This window comes from Pezoporus flaviventris, unplaced genomic scaffold (assembly GCF_033815535.1).
Source record: "Pezoporus flaviventris isolate CSIRO_AGI_PZ_B2104156 unplaced genomic scaffold, CSIRO_AGI_Pfla_v1 ptg000143l, whole genome shotgun sequence".
NCBI classification, from domain to species: Eukaryota; Metazoa; Chordata; class Aves; order Psittaciformes; family Psittacidae; genus Pezoporus; species Pezoporus flaviventris.
Window position 1 is genome coordinate 90905 of NW_026892691.1, and position 21060 is coordinate 111964.

General features: G+C 44.0%; 1 long non-coding RNA gene across 1 annotated transcript; it reads right to left on the reverse strand.

The window, feature by feature from the left end:
* Positions 1–15825: 15825 nt before the first annotated feature.
* Positions 15826–19015, reverse strand: LOC133282845 (uncharacterized). Its single transcript, XR_009747725.1, has 3 exons — positions 18873–19015; positions 18775–18809; positions 15826–17178 (listed from the first exon to the last, which is right to left on the reverse strand). It is a non-coding gene; the product is annotated as an uncharacterized LOC133282845 (long non-coding RNA).
* Between the last annotated feature and the right edge of the window lie 2045 nt (positions 19016–21060).

Sequence of the window (21060 nt, forward strand, 5' to 3'; positions counted from 1 at the left end):
CAGGTCTGATAGGTGAACAGCTTGTTCTGCCTACTGCAGGCACCAGAGGGGTGATGTAGCACTGAGGAAATGGTGAGGAGAAGAGAAAAATAAAAGGTATTCCAATAAGGAAGGATCTGTCTTTTCACAATTGTAATGTAAGATGAGGAGCAGGGTCTTTTGATCTTGCTCTATGAATTCTTCTCTGGCTTTCAACTAGGGTGTTTTTATTTACAGCTAGCTCAGGAAGGCAGAATAACCCATCTGCTGTATGCCAAAGTGAGCACATACAAGTTACTAGTATATAATATACTTACTGATAAGGTAATAACACAGCAAAGCAAGTAATAAAAGATATTATGGCAGATTTGATAGCAATGGATTAAAGTTCAGGAGGATTGGGGATTAAGGGATTTCATCTAGTCAAGGTAGGTAGTGACCATTAAACTGTCTCCTGGGAGACTGGCTGAGCCTTGACTTATAGGAGCCTGTTTGTGTGTGTATGAATTAACATACCTTGTTTTTCTGAATCAAATGCAGTCTCAAGAAATTCTAAATTGTGGCTTCCTCTTCCCTGCCTCACTCCTCTGCCACCTTCTCCCTCTGCCTTGCCTTCCTTGATTTTGCCTATGGGCTTATAAGTGGGAAATAGAACTCAATTGACTGCTTCTGCTGTATTTGAAACGGTGGCATACCTAAATCCATTTCTGCAGTGGAAGATAATGAATGCCACCTCATTAGTAAGGTGCATTACCATCAGCAATGTCCATCACCATCAGCAACGTCCATCCTATTTTCCTGTTGTTGCCTTTCCTACAGTGAGTGCAGTATAGGCAAGGAAGGGGAAAACTATTCCATAATAAATACTTGAAAAATGCTTTGTGCATAAATCCATCTCTCTCTATTGTTGTGAATTTGGTGTGCTAGTGTTTATAGTGTTAGTTGGTTGTGCTAATCAGAGTGCTGCAGAAAAACCTTCCCTGCTACTGGTACCACACTGATAAACCCCAATGCAACTTTTAAAACAAGTGTTGATTCATTTAGAATCATAGAATCACAGAATAGTTAGGGTTGGAAAGGACCTTACGATCATCTAGTTCCAACCCCCCTGCCATGGGCAGGGACACCTCACACTAAACCATCTCGCCCAAGGCTCTGTCCAACCTGACCTTGAAAACAACCAGGGATGGAGCATTCACAACCTCCCTGGGCAACCCATTCCAGTGCCTCAACACCCTAACGGGGAAGAATTTCTTCCTTATATCCAATCAAAACTTCCCCTGTTTAAGTTTGAACCTGTTACCCCTTGTCCTATCACTACAGTCCCTAATGAAGAGTCCCTCCCCAGCACAGTTATAACCCCCCTTCAGATACTGGAAGGCTGCTATGAGGTCTCCACGCAGCCTTCTCTTCTCCAGGCTGAACAGCACCAACTTCCTCAGCCTGTCTTCATATGGGAGGTGCTCCAGTCCCCTGATCATCCTCATGGCCCTTCTCTGGACTTGTTCCAACAGTTCCATGTCCATTTTATGTTGAGGACACCAGAACTGCACACAATACTGCAGATAAGGTCTCACAAGAGCAGAGTAGAGGGGCAGGATCACCTCCTTCGACCTGCTGGTCACGCTCCTATTGATGCAGCCGAGGATACGGTTGGCTTTCTGGGCTGCAAGCACACACTGAAGCCAGCTCATGTTAATTTTCTCATCAACCAACACCCTCAAGTCCTTCTCCACAGGGCTGCTCTGAATCTCTTTTCTGCCCAACCTGTAGCTGTGCCTGGGATTGCTCTGACCCAGGTGTAGGACCTTGCACTTGGCATGGTTAAACTTCATGAGGTTGGCATCAGCCCACCTCACAAGTGTGTCAAGGTCCCTCTGGATGGCATTCCTTCCCTCCAGCCTATCAACTGAACCACACAGCTTGGTGTCATCGGCAAACTTGCTGAGGGCGCACTCAATCCCACTGTCCATGTCAACAACAAAGATGTTGAACAAGACTGGTCCCAGCACTCATCCCTGAGGGATGCCACTCGTTGCTGGTCTCCAGCTGGACCTTGAGCCATTGACCACAACTCTTTGTGTGCAGCCATCCAGCCAGTTCTTTATCCACCGAGTGGTCCATCCATCAAATTGATGTCTCTCCAATTTAGAGGCAAGGATGTCGTGTGGGACAGTGTCGAATGCTCTACACAAGTCCAGGTAGATGACATCAATGGCTCTACCCCTGTCCATCAGTTCTGTAGCCCCATCATAGAAGACCACCAAATTGGTCAGGCAGGATTTCCCCTTAGTGAAGCCATGCTGGCTGTTACCAAGCACCTTGTTGTTTTTCATGTGTTTTAGCATGCCTTCCAGGAGAATCTGCTCCAAGATTTTGCCAGGCACAGAGGTAAGACTGACTGGTCTGTAGTTCCCAGACCCAAAGACCTCGATTTCTTAAGTGCATCTTCTTTGAGCCATGTAATTTTTTTGGAAGTGCACTGGGATTTCTTTTGAAGTGCATCTTGACTTTTAATAAATACATCAAAAGTGCTTTAAAATACATCATAGGTAATTTTGCTATCGTCCAAATCCATCACTCTTTATTACATTTTAACTAACTCACCTTTTTTACAGAACAGAGAAGAAATGGTTTAAATCTCTAAATGTTTTTCTTTCAGTTTTCCTGGTTGTCAATGTTTAGGGGAAAAGATTACCCAGAAAAAGATCTGCTGTGTATGAACATTAAAGGAAAGAACAGAAATGTGTTCCCTATGGCACCTGGGCTGACTGGACTATAATATACCTAAAGATACCAGGTAAGATGACAATACCAGAGCATCTTACAGAGCACTGTGGCAATGTAGGAAACCAACTTTACATGGCTGCTGATTGCTGTGGTGGGGAGGTCCAGGACTGAAAAACAGCCCTGAGAAGCACTGGCAGCTAACCTGGGCTTTGTTTGCTTTTCTGCTGTTGCCTGTGGGCTCTTCAGTGCTGGTTATGGAGGAAGAGAAATACCTGTGATTCCTACCCAAATGCTTGGACCTTTGATGGCATCCAGGTAATCCTTGGCAAGTATGACATGATGTGTAAAAATCATTCTCCTGCTTAATCCTCTTCAGTGTTGTCATGGTTTAACCACAGCCAGCAACTAAGCACCAAAACATCAGTGTGTTATCAGCATTATTATCAGACTAAGGCCAAACCACAGCACTGTACTACTAGGAAGAAAATTAATGCTGTCCCAGCCCAAACCAGGACAGGTGCCAAGGGTTATTAGGTAGGGATTGTGAGCAAGATGAGAAATTGGAACATTGAGATGTTACTTGAATGGGAGAATCTTCAAGTGTCTTAAAAATTACTGAAGTTGTTTGAGGGTTTTTTTCTAACCTCTGGTAAGTTTTGGATTGTCAAAACAAGTATCATTTAAAAAAAAAAAGAAATTAAGGTGACTTCTAGCTGAGTAACCTTTTCACTCAAACCTCTGAAAAAAATCCCTAGCTTATGACAGCACGAGCTGACAGCTCCCTTTGATCCAGCACTGAGATGGGTGTAAAGAATTGTGCTGGGTTTAAGAAATAATCTGAGTAAGTGCCTTTCCCTGTCTGCAAACCTAAAATATATCGCCGGGGCACATCTGTGAGATTTCCCATTCCTTGTCCTCTCAAGAGCATTGTAATCTGTTCCATTGTTCAAAAGAGGAGGAGGAAAAACTTGATTTCATGGAAAGGGGTGAGGCAGTGAGTTCAGAGCTGTAATCCGGGGCTTGCCATCTTTGCTCTTACTGGCCAGGCTGAAGAGCTGCAGGTTTCCAAACTGTTGCAAGCAGCATTGACAGTGGATATGAACTCTGATAGAGAGGGACTGGTATGTCAGGAATGAGTTGCTGCTGCACAGTGCTTTTCCAGGCGCAGTCTCCGGAAGCCTGGTTTCAGTATATAGGAGCATGAGTGTGAGAGGGGAAGGGAAGATGTCAGTGGGATTGCTTGGCGGAAGCTGGATGCCCACACTGATTTGTACTAACCAGTTTGGGAGGTGCTCTGCCTGCAGCCATGGGACTTGTCACCTACAGTGAGAAGCTGCTCTATCAGGCGTTGAGCCACATGGTGCCTGGCAGCATTCAAGTGTCATCCCACTGTTGAGATAGGGATTTCCACATATGCAGCAGGCAGCAGCTTTAATGGAAGGTATTTTATCACAGGGAGTTTTGAAGTTATTCCATTATCCTGTAGTTATACAAGTATGATATCCTGTAACATGCAGCATGCTACAGTTGTGGTGACAGTAAAGCACTGTTTCTTCAACGTACAGATAAGATGTGACAGTAACTGAGCTTTCCAGATCTCAGAGATGCTTCTGAAATGTCCCTGGATTACCTGAGTTGCTCGATATATGAGGAAGTCAGAGTAAAGTGTGAGGTACCTGGACTAATGGTGGCCTGAGGGTGGTAAAGCACGATCTGATCAGCATTCAGTGTCAGCACTGGCAAATGAGGGAGAACAGAAGCTCACAGAGCAACAGACAGATGAAAGGGTGCTGCTTCCTACCTGTCCTTCAGCCTCTCCTCCCTCATGACCCCTCTGCAGCACTGGCAGCCACTCAGGAGCAACGCAGTGACCAGAGGTATACCAGGTGATAGCAGCCTGTGGGTTGGGACCCCGTGGGGCATGTGGATGCCATCAGGTCAAAGCCAGGCTCTGACACCCAGACACTCCTTCATTGGAGGTAAGAAGAGGACAAAAGATGGTGGGACACTCCCCCCCAGCCTGGCATCCTGCTGAGAGCAGCCAGCCAGGAAGACCCATTAGATACCGTTAGAGGTGGTATGAGAAATACCGAAAGGGGCTACAAGAAAGCTTTGGACAAGGGCCTGTAGGGACAGGACAAGGGGGAATGGCTTTAACCTGACAGAGGGGAGACTGAGATGAGATCTTAGGCAGAAGTTCTCCCCTGTGAGGGTGGTGAGGCACTGGCACAGGTTGCCCAGAGAAGCTGTGGCTGCCCCATCCCCGGCAGTGTTCAAGGCCAGGTTGGATGGGGCTTGGAGCAACCTGGTCTAGTGGAAGGTGTCCCTGCCCATGGCAGGGGGTTGGAACTGGATGAGCTTTAAGGTCCCTTCTAGCCCAAACCATTCATGATTCTCTGATTCCATGAAGTTGAAGAAGCCAAGTGCTAACCCTGCATCCTGCCAAAATCAGGGTAGAGCTGCTGAATCAGGGGTGCTCCCAGTGTTTGCAGCGTCCCCAGTCTGTCTGGAGGAGGCTTTGTCAAGGCGCACAAGTGCTTTCTGTGTAAATGTGAAGGTAAAAACTGCAGTGTCTTTTGTTTTGAACTATAGAATCTTTTTTAACCACTAGTTTCTAAATCAGTAGCTGCAGCTTTGACTGGCTGGTGGCAGACAGAGGCCGTGCTTTGTGCAGAATGATTATTTATTTATTTTCAAAACAAAATCAAGGCTGTGAGTTGGATCCAATTTCACATTTATTTTTCATAGTTTGTTTGCTTAGTAGCTCTGCAATGAGACAGTGATTACTTAAATCAGTTGTACGTAAATTCAAAGACTTGTTCTTCATTTTAGATGTTCAGACTTAATTGGATTTAAATCAGATTAAAAAAAATGACTTCTGAAGGGAAAATACCCGCAAGCATGAGAAGATGGTTACTTTCTTTAACTTATCAAGTAAATGGCAGTAGAGATTTCTATCTTTATAACATTTATTCCCTGTAACAGCTTACTATTCTATTTAACTTTTAAAGCAAATACTTATCTATTAAAATGTTAACAAGGCAGAGTAGGAGGAAGCCGCTAACTTATCTTCCTCAGAATAATCTATTTTCTAGTCCAGAGTATTTTCTTCAGGTTCTAATGAAATTTTGAACTTAAACATTATGAAAGCAGGTCATTCTATGAGTTTATTAAATGTGTTAAATGCTGTGAAAATCACATCATGCAAGCTCTATCAAGACTGTGGAAGAGACTATGTTTCTTTCCTAGGAGATGCCCTGGAAGATCCAGATAGTTTCTTGCTTGAGGTTTAAGGGACCATCAGAGATTTTATTTACAGCCCTGCAGCACATATTCATGAATATGAATTACTGAGTAATGAACAGCAGGGCTGGAAGAGTTTAGATGAAAAGGGAGTAGTTTCAACACTATGGGAGTAATTTGGGCTCTCCAGAAACAATGTCCATGAACCCAGCAGAGGAAGATCCTTGCAGAGAAGCAGAGCACAACTGGATCGTGACTGTCAGCACAGATGATGCTGTGGGGCAATAGCATTTTGCTGCCTGGCCTTTTGCCTAGTTTACTCAATTTGAGCATTTTTAGATAGGCATTTGGACAAACAGGCCACCCACAGGATCAGCTGCCTGCTGCCTTCCAGGCTTCTCATAATGCAGAAGATTAAAGACTTCATGAAAAATCAGGTACAGGCAGGATGAATGTATAGGTTTTGGAGGACAGAGCGGAGGTTTGTATCCAGATAATTCCCCATCTGGAGTGATACAAGGCTGAGGAATTCAAGACATCTCCCCCGAAGGGTGTGTTCGCTAAGGGGCTTGAGCTTGACAAAGAACACTGCTACAGAGATGGGAAAAGGCAGAAGGAATAACAGCCACTGACTCCAAATGCCTGTGCTCATCTTTCCCATCAATTATTTAGACAAGAAAGGTTTACATAAAAATGAATCATTAAATTTTGAGTTGCTTCTTTACATCACTAATGAGATATCTGCACCAAATGCAAACGGAGAAAGAGAACAGGGTAAGAAATCATCCTTAATACACAAAAGGAGAAGTAATATTTTAATGAAACTGTAAAGCTTATTTCTGCCTTTCAATGAAGGGTTACTTTCAGTGACCTAGAATAGAGTTTTATATGCCAAACATGAAACCTCTTGTTTGATCCAGCATCATTGACGTTGGATACTAAAAACTGTGGGCTGGATTTTTGCTCTATTCCATAAACCGGTACATTTTGGTACCAGAATAATTTTCATACAGTCAGGAGCTTGTCTTTCAAATGGATGCACCCAGAAGTGTCATGGTAGATAGTAAATTTCAATATTTCAACGTTCTGTATTGTTCAAATCAATTTTGTCAAGTGTATCTCTTGACGGAGGAAATTGAGTCTGAGACAGCCTACAAAAACCTACTGAATTGGTAATTTTCACATAATTGTCAATTGCTGTGATTCTATCATTGACGTAAAAGTGCTGGGGAAGGGCTTTTCTAAATTCAATTACTTTTAACTTGCTGGTGGATCTTTTTGAAGCCTTGTGGGTGATAGAATCTCCTCCAAAGGCATACTGTGTCCTACGTCTGTGAATATAAAGCACTGAAGTAATGGTAAGCATCTCTACAACAAAATGGCTGCCATAAGTTGTGCACTGCTCCCTGATAAGTTCCAGCTCCTTCCTTTAATGTTGGTTTCATTTTAATATAGGTTTGTCTTGCCATTTCCCTTCTGTATTTCACCAGATTGGTACCTATAGTGCATTGGAGGGAAGACAAACATTAAGTCAATCCCACTTGCTGTAGCTGCCCAGATTTCAAAAGGGAAAAAGGTTTATTTAACTTGCTTGGCAACCTGTGAGCTCCTGATGTTCATTAATTACTTGAGAAGTAACTAAGTTCTGATGTTTTGCTCTTGGATTTGTCACTCGTTGCCTGTTTCCACTTCATCTGGTAATTCAGCCTCTGCCTCTTGCAGGAGTGAGCTCTGTGGGAGACCACATCTGGGCTTTTCCAGCTTGGGGCACAACTGTGCAAAGAACAGAAGGGATTTTGCTGCTTGCTCTTGTAATTGGCAACACACAGCTTCAGGAGCACAGGTCACATATGGGTGTGGGTTGTGTCTGGGAGAACTTTGCCGAGCATTGCACCGACACAGGCCAAAGTACATCTTTTACTGATACCAGGGGTGGGCTTCTTGGGCATGGATGTGACTGCCCTTGCAGTACTCGAAGCTGTCACTGAGAGGCATGAAGAGTGCTCATGGGCAGCCAGCCAGGTTGTAGCCATGGAAGGGAAATTGCAGCCCACATGTCTGCTGCCTTCCGTCAGAAGGGAAACACCATTAGGTGAGGAAGCTTCATTAATGAGAACAGAAGTTCTCTTCAGTTTACTTTATTACTGCTTTTGGTGGGGTAGGGTGTGGAAATATTAGATTTAGTAGATACTATCTCTGCATTTTTATCTCTACTTAAAATAATAAAATGGAAAATCATCTTATCTCCATAAACTGCTGTTTTTTTCACTTCATAAATTATTTTGCCACCCAAAGCAGATGCCACACAAAGAGCTGTGGCTGGGAGGCATGGAGTTATTTATCTCGGTCAAAATGTCTCAGTTAAAAAGCTATCAGTAGGAGATAATAATAATAAATACATGTGACATTTGGCCGGAGGAATACAAGTTTATACTAAACAGAACACATTTCTGAAAGAATAAGTGTAACTAATTAGGAATCTCCAGTTATGCCGAGAGTGGTAAGAAAGTGAAATCAAATTTAATTATGCAAGGCCCCAGTTGTGCCAAAGGTGTTATAAAGAGTATCTTTATGGAGATGTTCAGTGTAAGAAACTGGCTGGTGCTATTATTAGCACGTTCAGTTGCACATTTTATCAGCTTAAAGTTTAATGATGGTATTGTAGGGCTAATTAGCAGGAATCTCCATGGCATTCATTGGGAGAGTCACCAAAAAGGCATCCATTTTTGTAACAGGAAGTTATTGGTAACTCCAAAGTAGGTTTGACTAATTTCATTGTATTGAGTCTAAGCACTTAATACAAAGAAGTGGAAATATCTTATAATAGTATAATCTTATAATAATAAGTATCTTCATACTTAGAAGTGGAAATATCTGTGACCATATGCTCACGGTTACCTTGGAAGTATAAATGGTGAGCATTGAGCCTTCGTTCCTGCATGCTAGCAGAGGACTGCTGGCCAGCATCAGGATTTACTGCAGTGAGTTCAGCACTGTGCTGGGAGATGCTCTCCAGAGGGATATCTCGGGTAATAGGAATGGTCTGGAGGCTGGGAACAGGGAAACATTGGCAGGAAGGAAGCAAACAGCCAGTAGCCATGTGTTCCTCAGAGCCAGCTTTCTAGGAGTGTTGAGAAAGAAATGTAACTGCTCAGAGTAACTCAAGATACAAATCAACGCACAGCATGGATTTCCACATCCCTGAGGAAAAGGATTTGGGTTGGTTAACCCAGAGCGTGAGCAGAGGGCTTTTCCAGTCGCACTCACTGTCCCCTCATCTGGGAAGTCACGGTCTTCTGTGGTGAAGATGGATCTTAGGTACCAGTGTACTCATAGGATCACTGATTGTGAAAAGTAGGCTGTGATATTAGAGAGATGTGGAAAGATTTGATAAACCCACACCCCACACACGCTCCCCTCCCTCACACCCCTTATGTTTGCAATTGATGCAGCAGTCAGGTTTGTTTTCTGGGTTGGGCTGAGCTGCCTAAACCATTTTCCCATCCTTTCCTGGCAGCTGTGTTCCCTGCCATCGCCTCTCTGGAGGTGATGCTGATAATGTGAATAAGTGAAGCTTTTGAATACGTGCAAGTCTTCCCACTGACTTCATCAGGCCTGTGAGGGAAAGTCTTTTCTAATCCGCTATAAGAGCTTTTCTTCCCAAGAGCACTGTGTGATTCTCAGCCCCAGAGGTGACTTTCCTGCCAGTAATAATCCCTGAAGACCACAGCCAGGCAGTTTTGTCTTTAAACCCTCCTGGCCCGGCACACCGCCCCCCTCAGGCTTCTTCCCATCTCCCTTAAGATAACCACAAGGCACCTTCTCTCTGGCTGCCGCTCCTCTCCCCTGCTTCACCAGGTCATGCTGAAGCCTTTAGTCCCGGGGCTGTCACGGGGCTGACTTGTGACTGAGGGCAGGAAGAGGCTGCAGGTGCAGCAGCAGCACTGTGTGCCATGGCCAGGCAGGGACTGATCCCACTCATCTGACATATGGCATTTGGCTCTCGTGCAGTGTGGTGGGTACAGAGCTACAGCTGAGAGCCTCGGTGTTCAGTGCCTCTGATTTGAGGAGTGGCACGTGCCTCAAACAGACTTTGACAGAGAAAGGAGGTGTGCTGTGGATCCAGCCTTAACTGGCATGTTCCTGAGGTTTGCACTCAAGCGTCTGGTGGGGGAAGGCAGCAGAGAAAGGCAGCAAAGCGCCAGTGTTTCTCCAGGCAGCACTGGGAAAGAAGGGATTATTCCTGCTGCTGAGAGTGACTAGAACCTGTGTGGGATTCACTTCTAACTGCTCAATGTACATCCATGCGCCACTGAACTGGGCACTCTGGGCTTCCCTCAGTCTATGGAGGTGATCAGGTATTTTTAGGCAAGATTCACCTGCCTTGTTTTAGCTCTCTGTTTTAGTGCCTGATGAATTGTATGATGTCCATTAACTTTAAGGACAGTCTAATCCAAGTAGCTCAGATGTGGACTTCTTAACTGCTTTATTCGGATCGGTTCTACCCCTGTCTGCCAAGGTCTTTAAAGCACTGGGTACCTTCCATGGCTAAAGCTAAGGCAAACAGCAAAAGAGAGGCAGTGCAGGAAGCTGCCCTTGGCTTTGCTTTTCCCAGGTAGCAGCATCTCTTCAGGTGTGATTTTGGCAGCCAAGCTTGAATTTGCGGTCATTTTGTACCTTCAAAATTGCTGTTCATCCTCATCTAGTATCCATGCAGTCTTCACCTGTACAACATCCATCCAGTTCATAGAATCATAGAATCCCAGGCTGGTTTGGATTGAAAAGGACCTTAAAGTTCCAACCCCCTGCCATGGGCAGGGACACCTTCCACTAGACCACGTTGCTTCAAGCCCCATCCAACCTGGTCTTGAACATACTCCAGGAAAGGAGTATGTGAATTTTAAAAACAGAATCCTGGCTCCATTGAAATAAATTATTTTATTTTGTTTAATTTTGTTTTGTTTTATTTTATTGATTTTATTATTTTTATTATTTCAATTTTATTTGTCTCTGGGTTTTGCTTATTAGCAATATTTGTAGTTCAGTATGAAGGTCTCAGTGCTGGCTCTACAGGCCACGCAGTGTTGTGCCAAAGCTGAGGAATGAGCCATTCTTGAGAAATTTGGTGTCTAATAGAATTGGGGCTGAACTTCTTGTTTCCAGGTCTTGCTTGTAGCCTGAATGTCAGTGTGTCTCTTCCTTCCCTTGCACTGTAACCTTCAGGACTTCGCATTGACTTGTTTAATCCCTTCTTACTCCACACAGTTGTCAGTGGCCTAAAACTCTGCTTGATATTTTTTTTTTGTCTCATTCCTGGCCCATGTGTCCATCTCTGCTGTCTAATGATGGAATATCCATGAGCCTGGGGGCTGTCATCCCTAAACTCAGTCTGACTGAATCCAATACCTGCACTAAACTGCTCAAATATCTGTATACTTGCACACACAAGATGGGTTTCCACTTGCTGTCTTCCCAGCTAACACAGTGAATCCTGGCTGGACTGAGAACATTGAATCCACTTTCTTCTGCTCACCATTTGCATTCTGTTTTCAGCCCGTCATTCCAAGATAACTGAAGAACTTGGTCTGTACAAGGTAGGGATCAGTGTTTAGATGGGTTGCAGTCTTTGGATGAAGGGTGAGCACTGATCTGCATGGAAAGAATTTCTTCTCTAGAGAAGTGCAGACGTAGGATGCAGAGAATCCACCTGTGTTTAACACTTTATCAACCTGAGCTCAGGGCGTGTGTCCAGCTGCTGTGTTGGAGCACAGCAAGGATGCAGCCCCCAGCATCTCTGCCTCTCTCACTGGGATCTTTCCTCTGCAGGTGATCTCCTGCCACACCTGAGCTTCTGCCAGCCTCCTGCTCCAGTGTGTGGTGATCCTGTTGGATGTATGTTACTGTGGAGTGCTGATATGTGACCCAAGACATCGATTCATAGTGATCTTCCTCAGCAAAGAAGAAAAGAGCATGCACATGGCAGGTCCCAGCTACATCAGTTACTGCACATCTGAAATGTGTCCAAGTACTACAAGAATTTCTGTAAGGTGGCATAAAATACAAATACTACAAGTCATTTGACACACTTGAGGAGCTCTGTCCTACAAATCTTTCTCCTTCTGCTTCTCTTGTTGCTAATGAAAGAGCTGCTCTTTGGTTTCAGGCTTTAACCTATTTTTAGATTCCCTTTATGCTGTTGGCCCTTTGAAATGCATGAATTGCAGTGAAAGAAAGGCAGTGTCATTGCTGGGAGGCAAGAGGAAGGCCTGTAGGTGAAGTCATATCTGGTAATGAAAACTGTCTCACCTATTCATCTCCTCCTTTTATTTCTCTAAAGTAGCTCTGTTCCCTTAGGCACATGGTTGCACTTTTCCTGCTCTAATTAAGCATTTTGATGACACCAGCTGGGCCCTTCATTAGCCCAGCACCAGGGGATGGCTCCCTCCTTTGGGGGGCTGTTTTCTTCATGTTTTAGGAAGTTGCAGAGCTGGTGTGCTCCAGTGCAGGCTTAGTGCACTGTCCTGGTCCCACCACAGCACATGCACCAGCCCAGAGTGGAAGGGAGGTGGAGAAGCTGGAATTGCAGAGAGAAAAAGAGTGCAGTAAGGAGGAAGCTGTGGGTGAAATAGTGGGGCAAGCAGCAGGTAGGAGTTATTTGTTGCATTCTAATTGGGGTGTCAGGCATTGCCTTTGTGCAGAAAGGTTTCATCTAAGGGGGTGGCGGGGGCAAGTAGAAAATCATCATCTAAATAGTCAAGTTGTCCCAGCGACTGTGGATGCCAACAGATCCCAAACCCAGGTCCAGCAAATCTGTGCACACTCTGATCTGACCGCTATGACCAGAGGTGTTGGGATTGCTGTGGTTTGAAGTGGGATGTAAATCACTGCATTACTTCACTGGTTATTTACCACCTACAACAAATTAGTGCAGAACTAAGCTCACTTCAGCAGCAGTTCCTCATGGGAACCGCTTTTTGTTTGTAGGGTGAAGGCCCAGCTGTGTCACAGTGACACTAATGAACATGCTGCGGCTAATGGAAGTGGGAAGAATCAGACCTGGTGTCTGGGTTGCAGGACTGAGCTGACTCAGTATTGACAGCTTACTCATTGCTTTAACAACCCAGGCCAGGCTCAGGACGTTTGGGCTGATTTAAAGCAAATAAAGTATTTTTGCTCCCCAGCTTCTGGGTTTTAGGCTCCTGACAAAAATGTTTCTGAACTGATGGAGTGATTTTTATCCTTCCAGACAGACCTTTATCCTCAGTGCTGCAGCCATCACTGCCTTGAGGCAGTAGAAGAGGAGTTCTGCTTGTTCTGCATCTCAGCACTGCCACACGGCTTCACCAGAGCAGAGTCGCCTGCAGACTGTACCTGCTGAATCCACCTGAAGACAAGGAGATCTTGGCACAGCAGGGTTTGGTTTTCTCTCTATGAGTGAAAATATGGTTTGGATTCTGTGCTACAGAGAAGATATGGCACTGCAGTGTGTGTCTGTGAGCTGTGATGGCAGCTGCCACTTCAACACAATTCAGTTACATAACAGAGAGTGTTGTAGTCAGAGGAATTATCCATAGTCTGTAACACTCCTGATGTTCTGTTGGCTTTGCGTAGGTTCCTACACTGTTGAAAGTGCATTTTAAATTGAATTTTTCAGAGTCTATGTACGTACTATTACACAAATTACAAATATCCACCGTGATCTCCCCTGTTTAGAACAAAAACATCTATGACACCTGCATGAGTATTTGTGTTCTTATTTGTACAGCAGACCATGAAGTCTAGAAAGTCTGAGTTGGTTAAACAGAGCATGGCTCAGGAGTTTGATGGTTGGAGAAAATCATCCTTCCTAAGGTCATTAGTGCTAATTAAGTCCCATCTGCTCTTCCTGCCCTCACTCCCAGCATTTTAAGGAAAGGTCAGGCATTTGCTTTCACCTCCCAATGCAATTGGAAATACACACGGATTGTTAAATAGCGTTGGGTGAAGGGAAGGCCTTACACCAGTCATGGATGGCAGCAGCTAGAAGCAAAATGAACATGCTTGTGAATATTGACATGAATAACAATGGATGAAATGTTGAAATAAAAAAATGCAGGGTGTGAACCCAGCTGTGGGATGTAATCCCAGCTGCAGCTCCATCACCCCCAGCATGCCTCAAAGCACAACTGAGGCCCAAAGGGATCATGAGAGGGGCTGTGCTGGGACAACACACGCAGGAGATGGTGGAGCAGCATGGGGCAGGGCCATGGTCCAAGTGGTGACCTCAGAGCCCCTGTGCAGGACTCACCAGCCTAAAGGCGTTGGCAAAGGAGCCCAAAGGGATGGGTGACCCCAACACAGGCTGATGGTGCTGGAGTGCAGGAGACCACAGGGCTTAGGAGAGAATTTGGGTGAAATGAGGAGAAATGGGGAAGGGGGAGGAGCTGACCTTTAATAACCTCATATACTAATGTGTGACCTCAAGTAACCACAAATGATAATTGGTGACCTCAGACAATTTGTGTACACAAATAGGGTAAAGTTGACCTTTAGTAACTCCAAATGCTAATTGGTGACTTCAAGTAACCCCTCAGCTGAGATTTTTGGGGTAAAATTGACCTCAAGTAACCCTATATGACCAGTGAGGGCCCAGTATGTGCCTGGGCTCTAAGTAAGTGCTGACTTTGTGCCCTAGCCCTCAACCTCCATGTGTGTGATTTGTTTCTCCATATTTGCTCCTTGAGATCCTTTCCAGTCACCCAGACACCAAACTCCTCTACAGGGCAGGTCAGGGCCAGCCCTTCCTGTCCTTGCTGCTCAGAGGGACCCTGAGCTGTCCGGGCGAGCCCCCAGGGTCCGTTGGGGACCAAAAGTGCATCAGGACCTCCACTGAGGTCATCTTTGTTCCCAAAATGACAGCTGGGGGGCTCCCCCAGGGCTCAGGAGCTAGGCCCTAGGGTCCCCTGGCATCCTGACATGTCTCACTGCAATTACTTGAGGTCACTAAGATCTTTGTTGTGTTCCCTGGGGAGACCTGAGGTCAATTCCTGCTGAAGTGGAACCTCAGCTGCTCTCTGGCTCCGGTGTCAGTGGAAAGGAATTGCCCTGGAATGAAACAACTCAATGATCTACCTGAGTTTCACCGTCTCCCCAAGGGCAGCTTTCAGGCAAGACCTTTAGAGAGCACAGGAGGAGAAAGAAGGGCGATGCCATGGATCTTCCCCTCTCCTTCTCCCAACACAAAACAGTTTAACACAAGGGTAGTGTCACAAACAGAGAACAGGCATCAGCCCTTCTTTATTTCAGCAGAGAGGAGAAGAGGCTTGTTAGGAAGCACTGGAAGCACCTTCCATCTGCTCGACCTTGTCACATCGTGCAGAGTCTGTAAAGCTTTTACAGAGTCTTGGTCCCTGAAGGACTCCAATTTCATCCAGTCCATCACCTCTCCTTGTAGCACCCTTCTTCTTGGGCTTCTTGTGCAGCATTGCTTGATTCTGTTCACACTTACAGAACAGCTAAAAATTCAATGCAAGACAGAAAAAATACTCAATAAAAGTCATCAAAGAGGTGCATGCCATTTTTAACATGTTAGTTCTTGGTGCTGTGGGACTGCGAGCTCTGAGCAAGCTCTGATTAGAAACACAGGTCTCAGAAATTCTTCCTGTTTCAGCTGTTTCTAAGGCCACTTTTAATTGGCATTATTCAAATACAAATGCCCCAAATATCAGAAACTACAGAGTCTTCAGCTCTCTCCTGAATTATTCCAAGTTTCTCAGTGAGAGATTATTCTAGTGTGAGCTTTTTATCTCCTGCTGGTCATTTAAAAAAAAACACATTTGAAACAGCACATGTGACTGAACACAATTCATCCAGGATGTCTGACTCTAGCACCATTCTTCCATTAGCCACTTGCATCAGAAGGATAATAATACTTACTTAAAACAAATTCCCTGTTTTCCAGGTCACTATTAGACGTTTCTTAATATAACTACTCAGGAGACAGTGACGTTGAGCAATGACTTTCTCTTATATATTTGTGAAGCAAAGTTGTTTCCTGGTGTAAATGAACAGTGGCGGGTGGTAGGAAGCACAAAACCTGTGCATGTGTGTTACCACGAAACATGCTAGCAAAGCATTTATTGCATTAAGCTACAAAAGACCCTGTAAGATGCACAGAATGGCTAGGAGTAAGGTAACGAGGCGGGGAAAGAAAACCAACCTGTCTCTTATGTCCTTGAAACAGAGTCATCTGATGAGCTCATGAAGTTTAACACCACTGAAATTTGGCAGACTCCTGACATGTACCATCTCACAGAGAGCTACTGCAGAGGGAACAGCAGCATGTGAAGCAGGTGAGGCTGTGTTCTGATTCATACCCATTGGAATCTAAGTAACAGATTGGTTGATGTCTTTTAATGACCTGAAACCAGACACATACTGGGTAGCAGCAGTGTGCCTGGTACAAGTCCCAGACAGCATGCACCATGGTAGGACATACACCTATTTGTGTTTTCTGGAGAGATCCAAGCCTCTCACAGCTTAAAATGTGGCTTTAGTGGCAGCAGAGAAAGTTTTTGGACTTTCAAAGCAGGCTATGAAGTTTCTGACAGAGAGGAATAGGCCTTGTCAGCCCTGCTGGGGCCATCAAGGAAAGCTGAAGCCACACTTCTGCTGTGGGCATTTGCCAACACTACAGGGTCACAAGGACCAAAATGCAGTTCTTTTCCCTTAATTGTGTTTCCTTTTGCCATGGGATGAGGCCCCTTCTGAACATCATTTGTTCTAAAAAGGATCTCTCAAGCAAACTGAAAAGAGGCCAGTCACCTGCAGCACCTTCATCCTATTTTAGCATAGTATTTGTAGTCTGGAATTTGTAGGAGAAGTGATAGATCCTTCTAAAGGTGGAAAGAGCAAGCATATATATTGAAAAATGTCCAGCCCTTGCATTAGGCTTTAGCAGCATTTTTAGGAAATCTCTGAATTTCTACATAAAATCCCCAATGTTTTAAATATTCAGTTCTTACAGACTTCCAAGTCCTTAAGCTCCTGGTAGTTCAGAACCCATGTCTACATATGGGCAGGTGGGAGCTGTGTCTACCCACAGGAGCCACATCCTCCAGGACTGAGGTACCTCTGCCTCTCATAGGAAGGCTTCAGGACCCCAGGAAACACAGGCTGGGTCTCTCCCATTTTCCCTTCTCCAGAAATGCTGCTTTGCTCTCCCCTGATACCTGCCAGAACTGGCTCCTGCAGAAAGAATGTGAATTTGATTACCAGGCATCACACAGGCCAAGGAATGTGAATCAGCATCGTTCATCCCACTGCAGCACTCACCTCACAGTGAAAACTGCAAGAGGAATCTGAGAAGCAACAGTTTTGGCTCCAAGTTAAAAGAATGAATGAAATTTCAAGAAAATTAAGCCTGAAATTTAGTTTGTATCAACCAGTGAGGCAATTATTACACGCAAATATTGTTTTCAGCTCCAGACCTAAGTATTTCCAAAATATCTGAAGCTGTTATTTTGATTCAGGTATACTTCTAATAATAACTTATGCATTGGAAACGTAAAGGATTAGAGAATAATAGGAGAAATAAGCACCTATAAAATAGGTGTTTATTTTCAGTATTCTCTCTGTAATGAAGTACAATATTCTGATATCAAGGTCAGCTCTTTGATTCAGTGGTGTCAAGTTCATTAGAATTGCCTCTAACTAGCCCCATTTATCAATAAAAATCAGGCATTTCTGTCAAGGCCTTTTCACAGTACATAGCTCTGTCAGCACGCAACGTGGGGTCAAAGTTGGCAGGGTGACAATGATGCCTTATCCATGTCCTCTGCTCATTTAAAAGGTCACCACATTTCCAGTTCATCACATTTAAAATACAAATGAATTTCACAAATTAATTGGAATCCATGAGCAATTGAAATAAATGTAAATCAAACAGCGTATCACTGTGTTAGAAAACTGCACTGGAGAGACATGGTGAAAAGTGGTCCCATATTTGACACAGGAGAGAGCTGGAAAAGAAAATAATGAAGTTGCCCAGGGTGAATTCGAAACAGTGAAGTCTTTCAACTAAAGACAAAATAATTGGAAAGTTTTATCTAAGAAATAATGGGAAAATGAACAGAAAGACTACCATAGTAATAGCTTGTGGAGGCCTAGATAAAAAATAGAGCAATTGAGACTTGAAGACAGCCTTGACAGTGATTAGAAAAACAGAGACAGAAAATTAGAGGAAATGACAAAATGTTATGCAGAGATGCCACCCTCTTTCAAGTCATCATTTTCTATGCAGTTGTTCAGAAAGTCAGGAACAAGTTGGAAAAGGAGATGATGAAATGAGACTGCACCACTGCAAGGGCAATCTTCCTTTAATGAAGAGCAAATGGTCTCTGGATTAATGGTTTCCTGCAGTGCTGGGGGGCACAAAGTATTATTGTCACTGTTCTGTTTCTTCATCTGTCAGAATATGGACAGCAGCAGCACAGGCACAGCGGTGTGTGCCCGAGACCTGTGCCTGAACATCACCAATGCTTCATGCACCTCCAGGCACTGCTCTGTGCACCAGTGCAGAGCAATTCAAGCTGGCAACAAGTGGGTAAGTGAACGACGTGCAGATTTTGCAGCCAAAATCCGACCATTTTATAGGTGCAGCTCAATGGACCAGCTGATCTGGATATAGGCCATGGTATTTCTCTGCAATCCTCAGTTGAAACCATGTCTCAAATCAGTTGCCCAAAACTCAGAAGAAATGGAGACAACACTAAATATATATATATATATATATATATATATATATTTTTTCCTGGACAAATTCGTAAGAAAGTAAGAGCTCACCTCTGGCACAAGATCTCTAAGCTTGTTACTGGGACCTGTGGGTTTAATTCGCTCTGTCACCACCTCTGGGACAAGATCTCTAAGCTTGTTACTGAGACCTGTGGGTTTCATTTGTTCTGTCATCACGACTGTTTTGCTGATTGCATCTCAATCTTTCAGCCAGCTAAATCCTTAAAAGAAACTGGGTAACAGAAACAGAATCAAATAAGCAAAATATTGCTCTGCATTCTGCAGCCATTTTGCAGACAGTTCACACTGATTTCAAAACTGGGTAAGCATTATTTGTAAGGGGGCTTGGCTGTAGTCTCATGTGACAATAAAGTCATTGGCCATAGCCCTGATGCCTGGCTCAGCTTAATCCAGCCTATGATCTAAGTGGGATGCAAAGGTGACTTCTTTCTCTCTATAGGCATTCCTTAATCATCTAAAAATCATTCCTAAAAATCATCTTCTGCTATGAGAGAAAACAGGTTCAGAGATTCCCTGTTCTTTGCTTCCTAAGGTGCTGCTTCACTTGGTAGATAGATGGTCCAGGCGCCTCTGTTTCTGGGTACCCTTCACCAGTAAGAATGAAGTGGCCTAGAGCTGTAGCTCTGTCCTGTACCTACCACCTTACGCTCACTCGGGAAAGGTACACTAACTACATGAGTCCTGCTAGGAGCTGTATGTACGTGCATGCCAGAGAAGATACCAGAGGCTCCAACTGCAGCAGAATCAATCAGGTAAACTTCCACAGATCCTGTTCTGATGAAGCTGTTGCCAGGTGTATCAGAGAAGGAAAAAAACCGACCACCCTGCTTTTGCCTGCCTTGTGCCCCTCACAGAAGCAATCTATAAATTGGAAGAACATGGAGGACAATGCTTAGAAGAATGCAGTAGTGTTGGCACATTGTGAATGATGACAAACATCACACCCAACCTCCTCATAAGACACAGTTACAGCAGGAATCTTCTTTTAATCAGCTGTTCCCTCTGGTCCCACTTTTCTGCAGATTGTCCAGTCTTTGCTTAGATTTTTCCTTTGCTCCAAATTGCATTTTCTATGAGCTGGTGCAGGTGTGCTTACAAAAGGATTTTTCATCAATACATGCTCTTAATTCACAACTAAAAAGTTGTCAGGAGCACTATACTCTTTTAAATAAATGATCATTTTATAAAAGACACATTTAAAACCATCAGCAATGCCCATGAGTGTTTAAAATATATATATAACAGAAATACTCTTTCCTACAAAGTTAGGGAGGACCTCTGATAAAAGATTTCAAACCTTTAGCTTGACAATATTCATATGTATCAGCATCTTACAGTATTTGTTCATTCAGTATTAAAACGGATTGAAGATGGTTACTAATAACTACATCATTTGCTCCTCCCTCTTCTCTCCATTCTTTTAAATAACCCTTAAATCTTTAATATAAGATTTTTCCTTCTCTGTTTCTATCCCAAGGTTAAAGCTTTTTACTTCCACCCAGTAGCTGAAAATGGAGTTTGGAAATAAATCGTGGTAGTTGCAAGGATTGCAGCAAGGTTGGATGAACAATTAAGACAATGCTGAGACTAGCCAGCTGAATAATCAGTTAGATCATGACTGCTGTCTTGGAACATTGTAGGAGGTATGGAATAAAAGGAAAATGAAAAGGAATTCCCTTTGAATAGATGTTTGGCATAGCTGAGTGCTGCAGCAGCATATCTGAATGATAAAGGATGTTCACTAAGACAAAAGCAGTATTCTTTGCTAGAGAAGAGGAGAATTTAAATTGTTGCCTGTTTTTTCCCCTGCAGATTTACAGTTCAAATGCAAAGTGTTGCTTTCTTGGATGCTCAGTTACAGCTTGAAAGGGTCTGCTCCAAAAGAAAAAAAAGAAACAGAAAAAAAAAGTGCTTTTACCTTTGCTGTGCTAGAGCAGAGAGGCAAAAACAAGTTGCAGAGAGGATGTACTTGGGAATTCTGCACAGAAGGAAGAAATCTTTGTGCTGAATCTCTCCACGGTAACAATTAAGGCTCAAGGCAGAAAGACTATGGGCTATGGGCTGTGGTTGTTTGAGCAGTCGTTATCTGGGCGTACAGACTTCCTGAGGCAGGTATGATACTATTGCATTCCCTGGTTTGAATTTGTTAGTAGAGTAGATTTACATTCCCTGAGCAGTGGGACTCCAGATGTTCCCTGCACCTTTCTCTCAGGGAGCCATATTCTAACCTTTGCGTCTCACAGTTGCTGTGAGTCAATGAGGTGTCAGTGTCACCAATGCTTTGGGATCCTCAAGTGTGTGTTACCGTAGCACCGC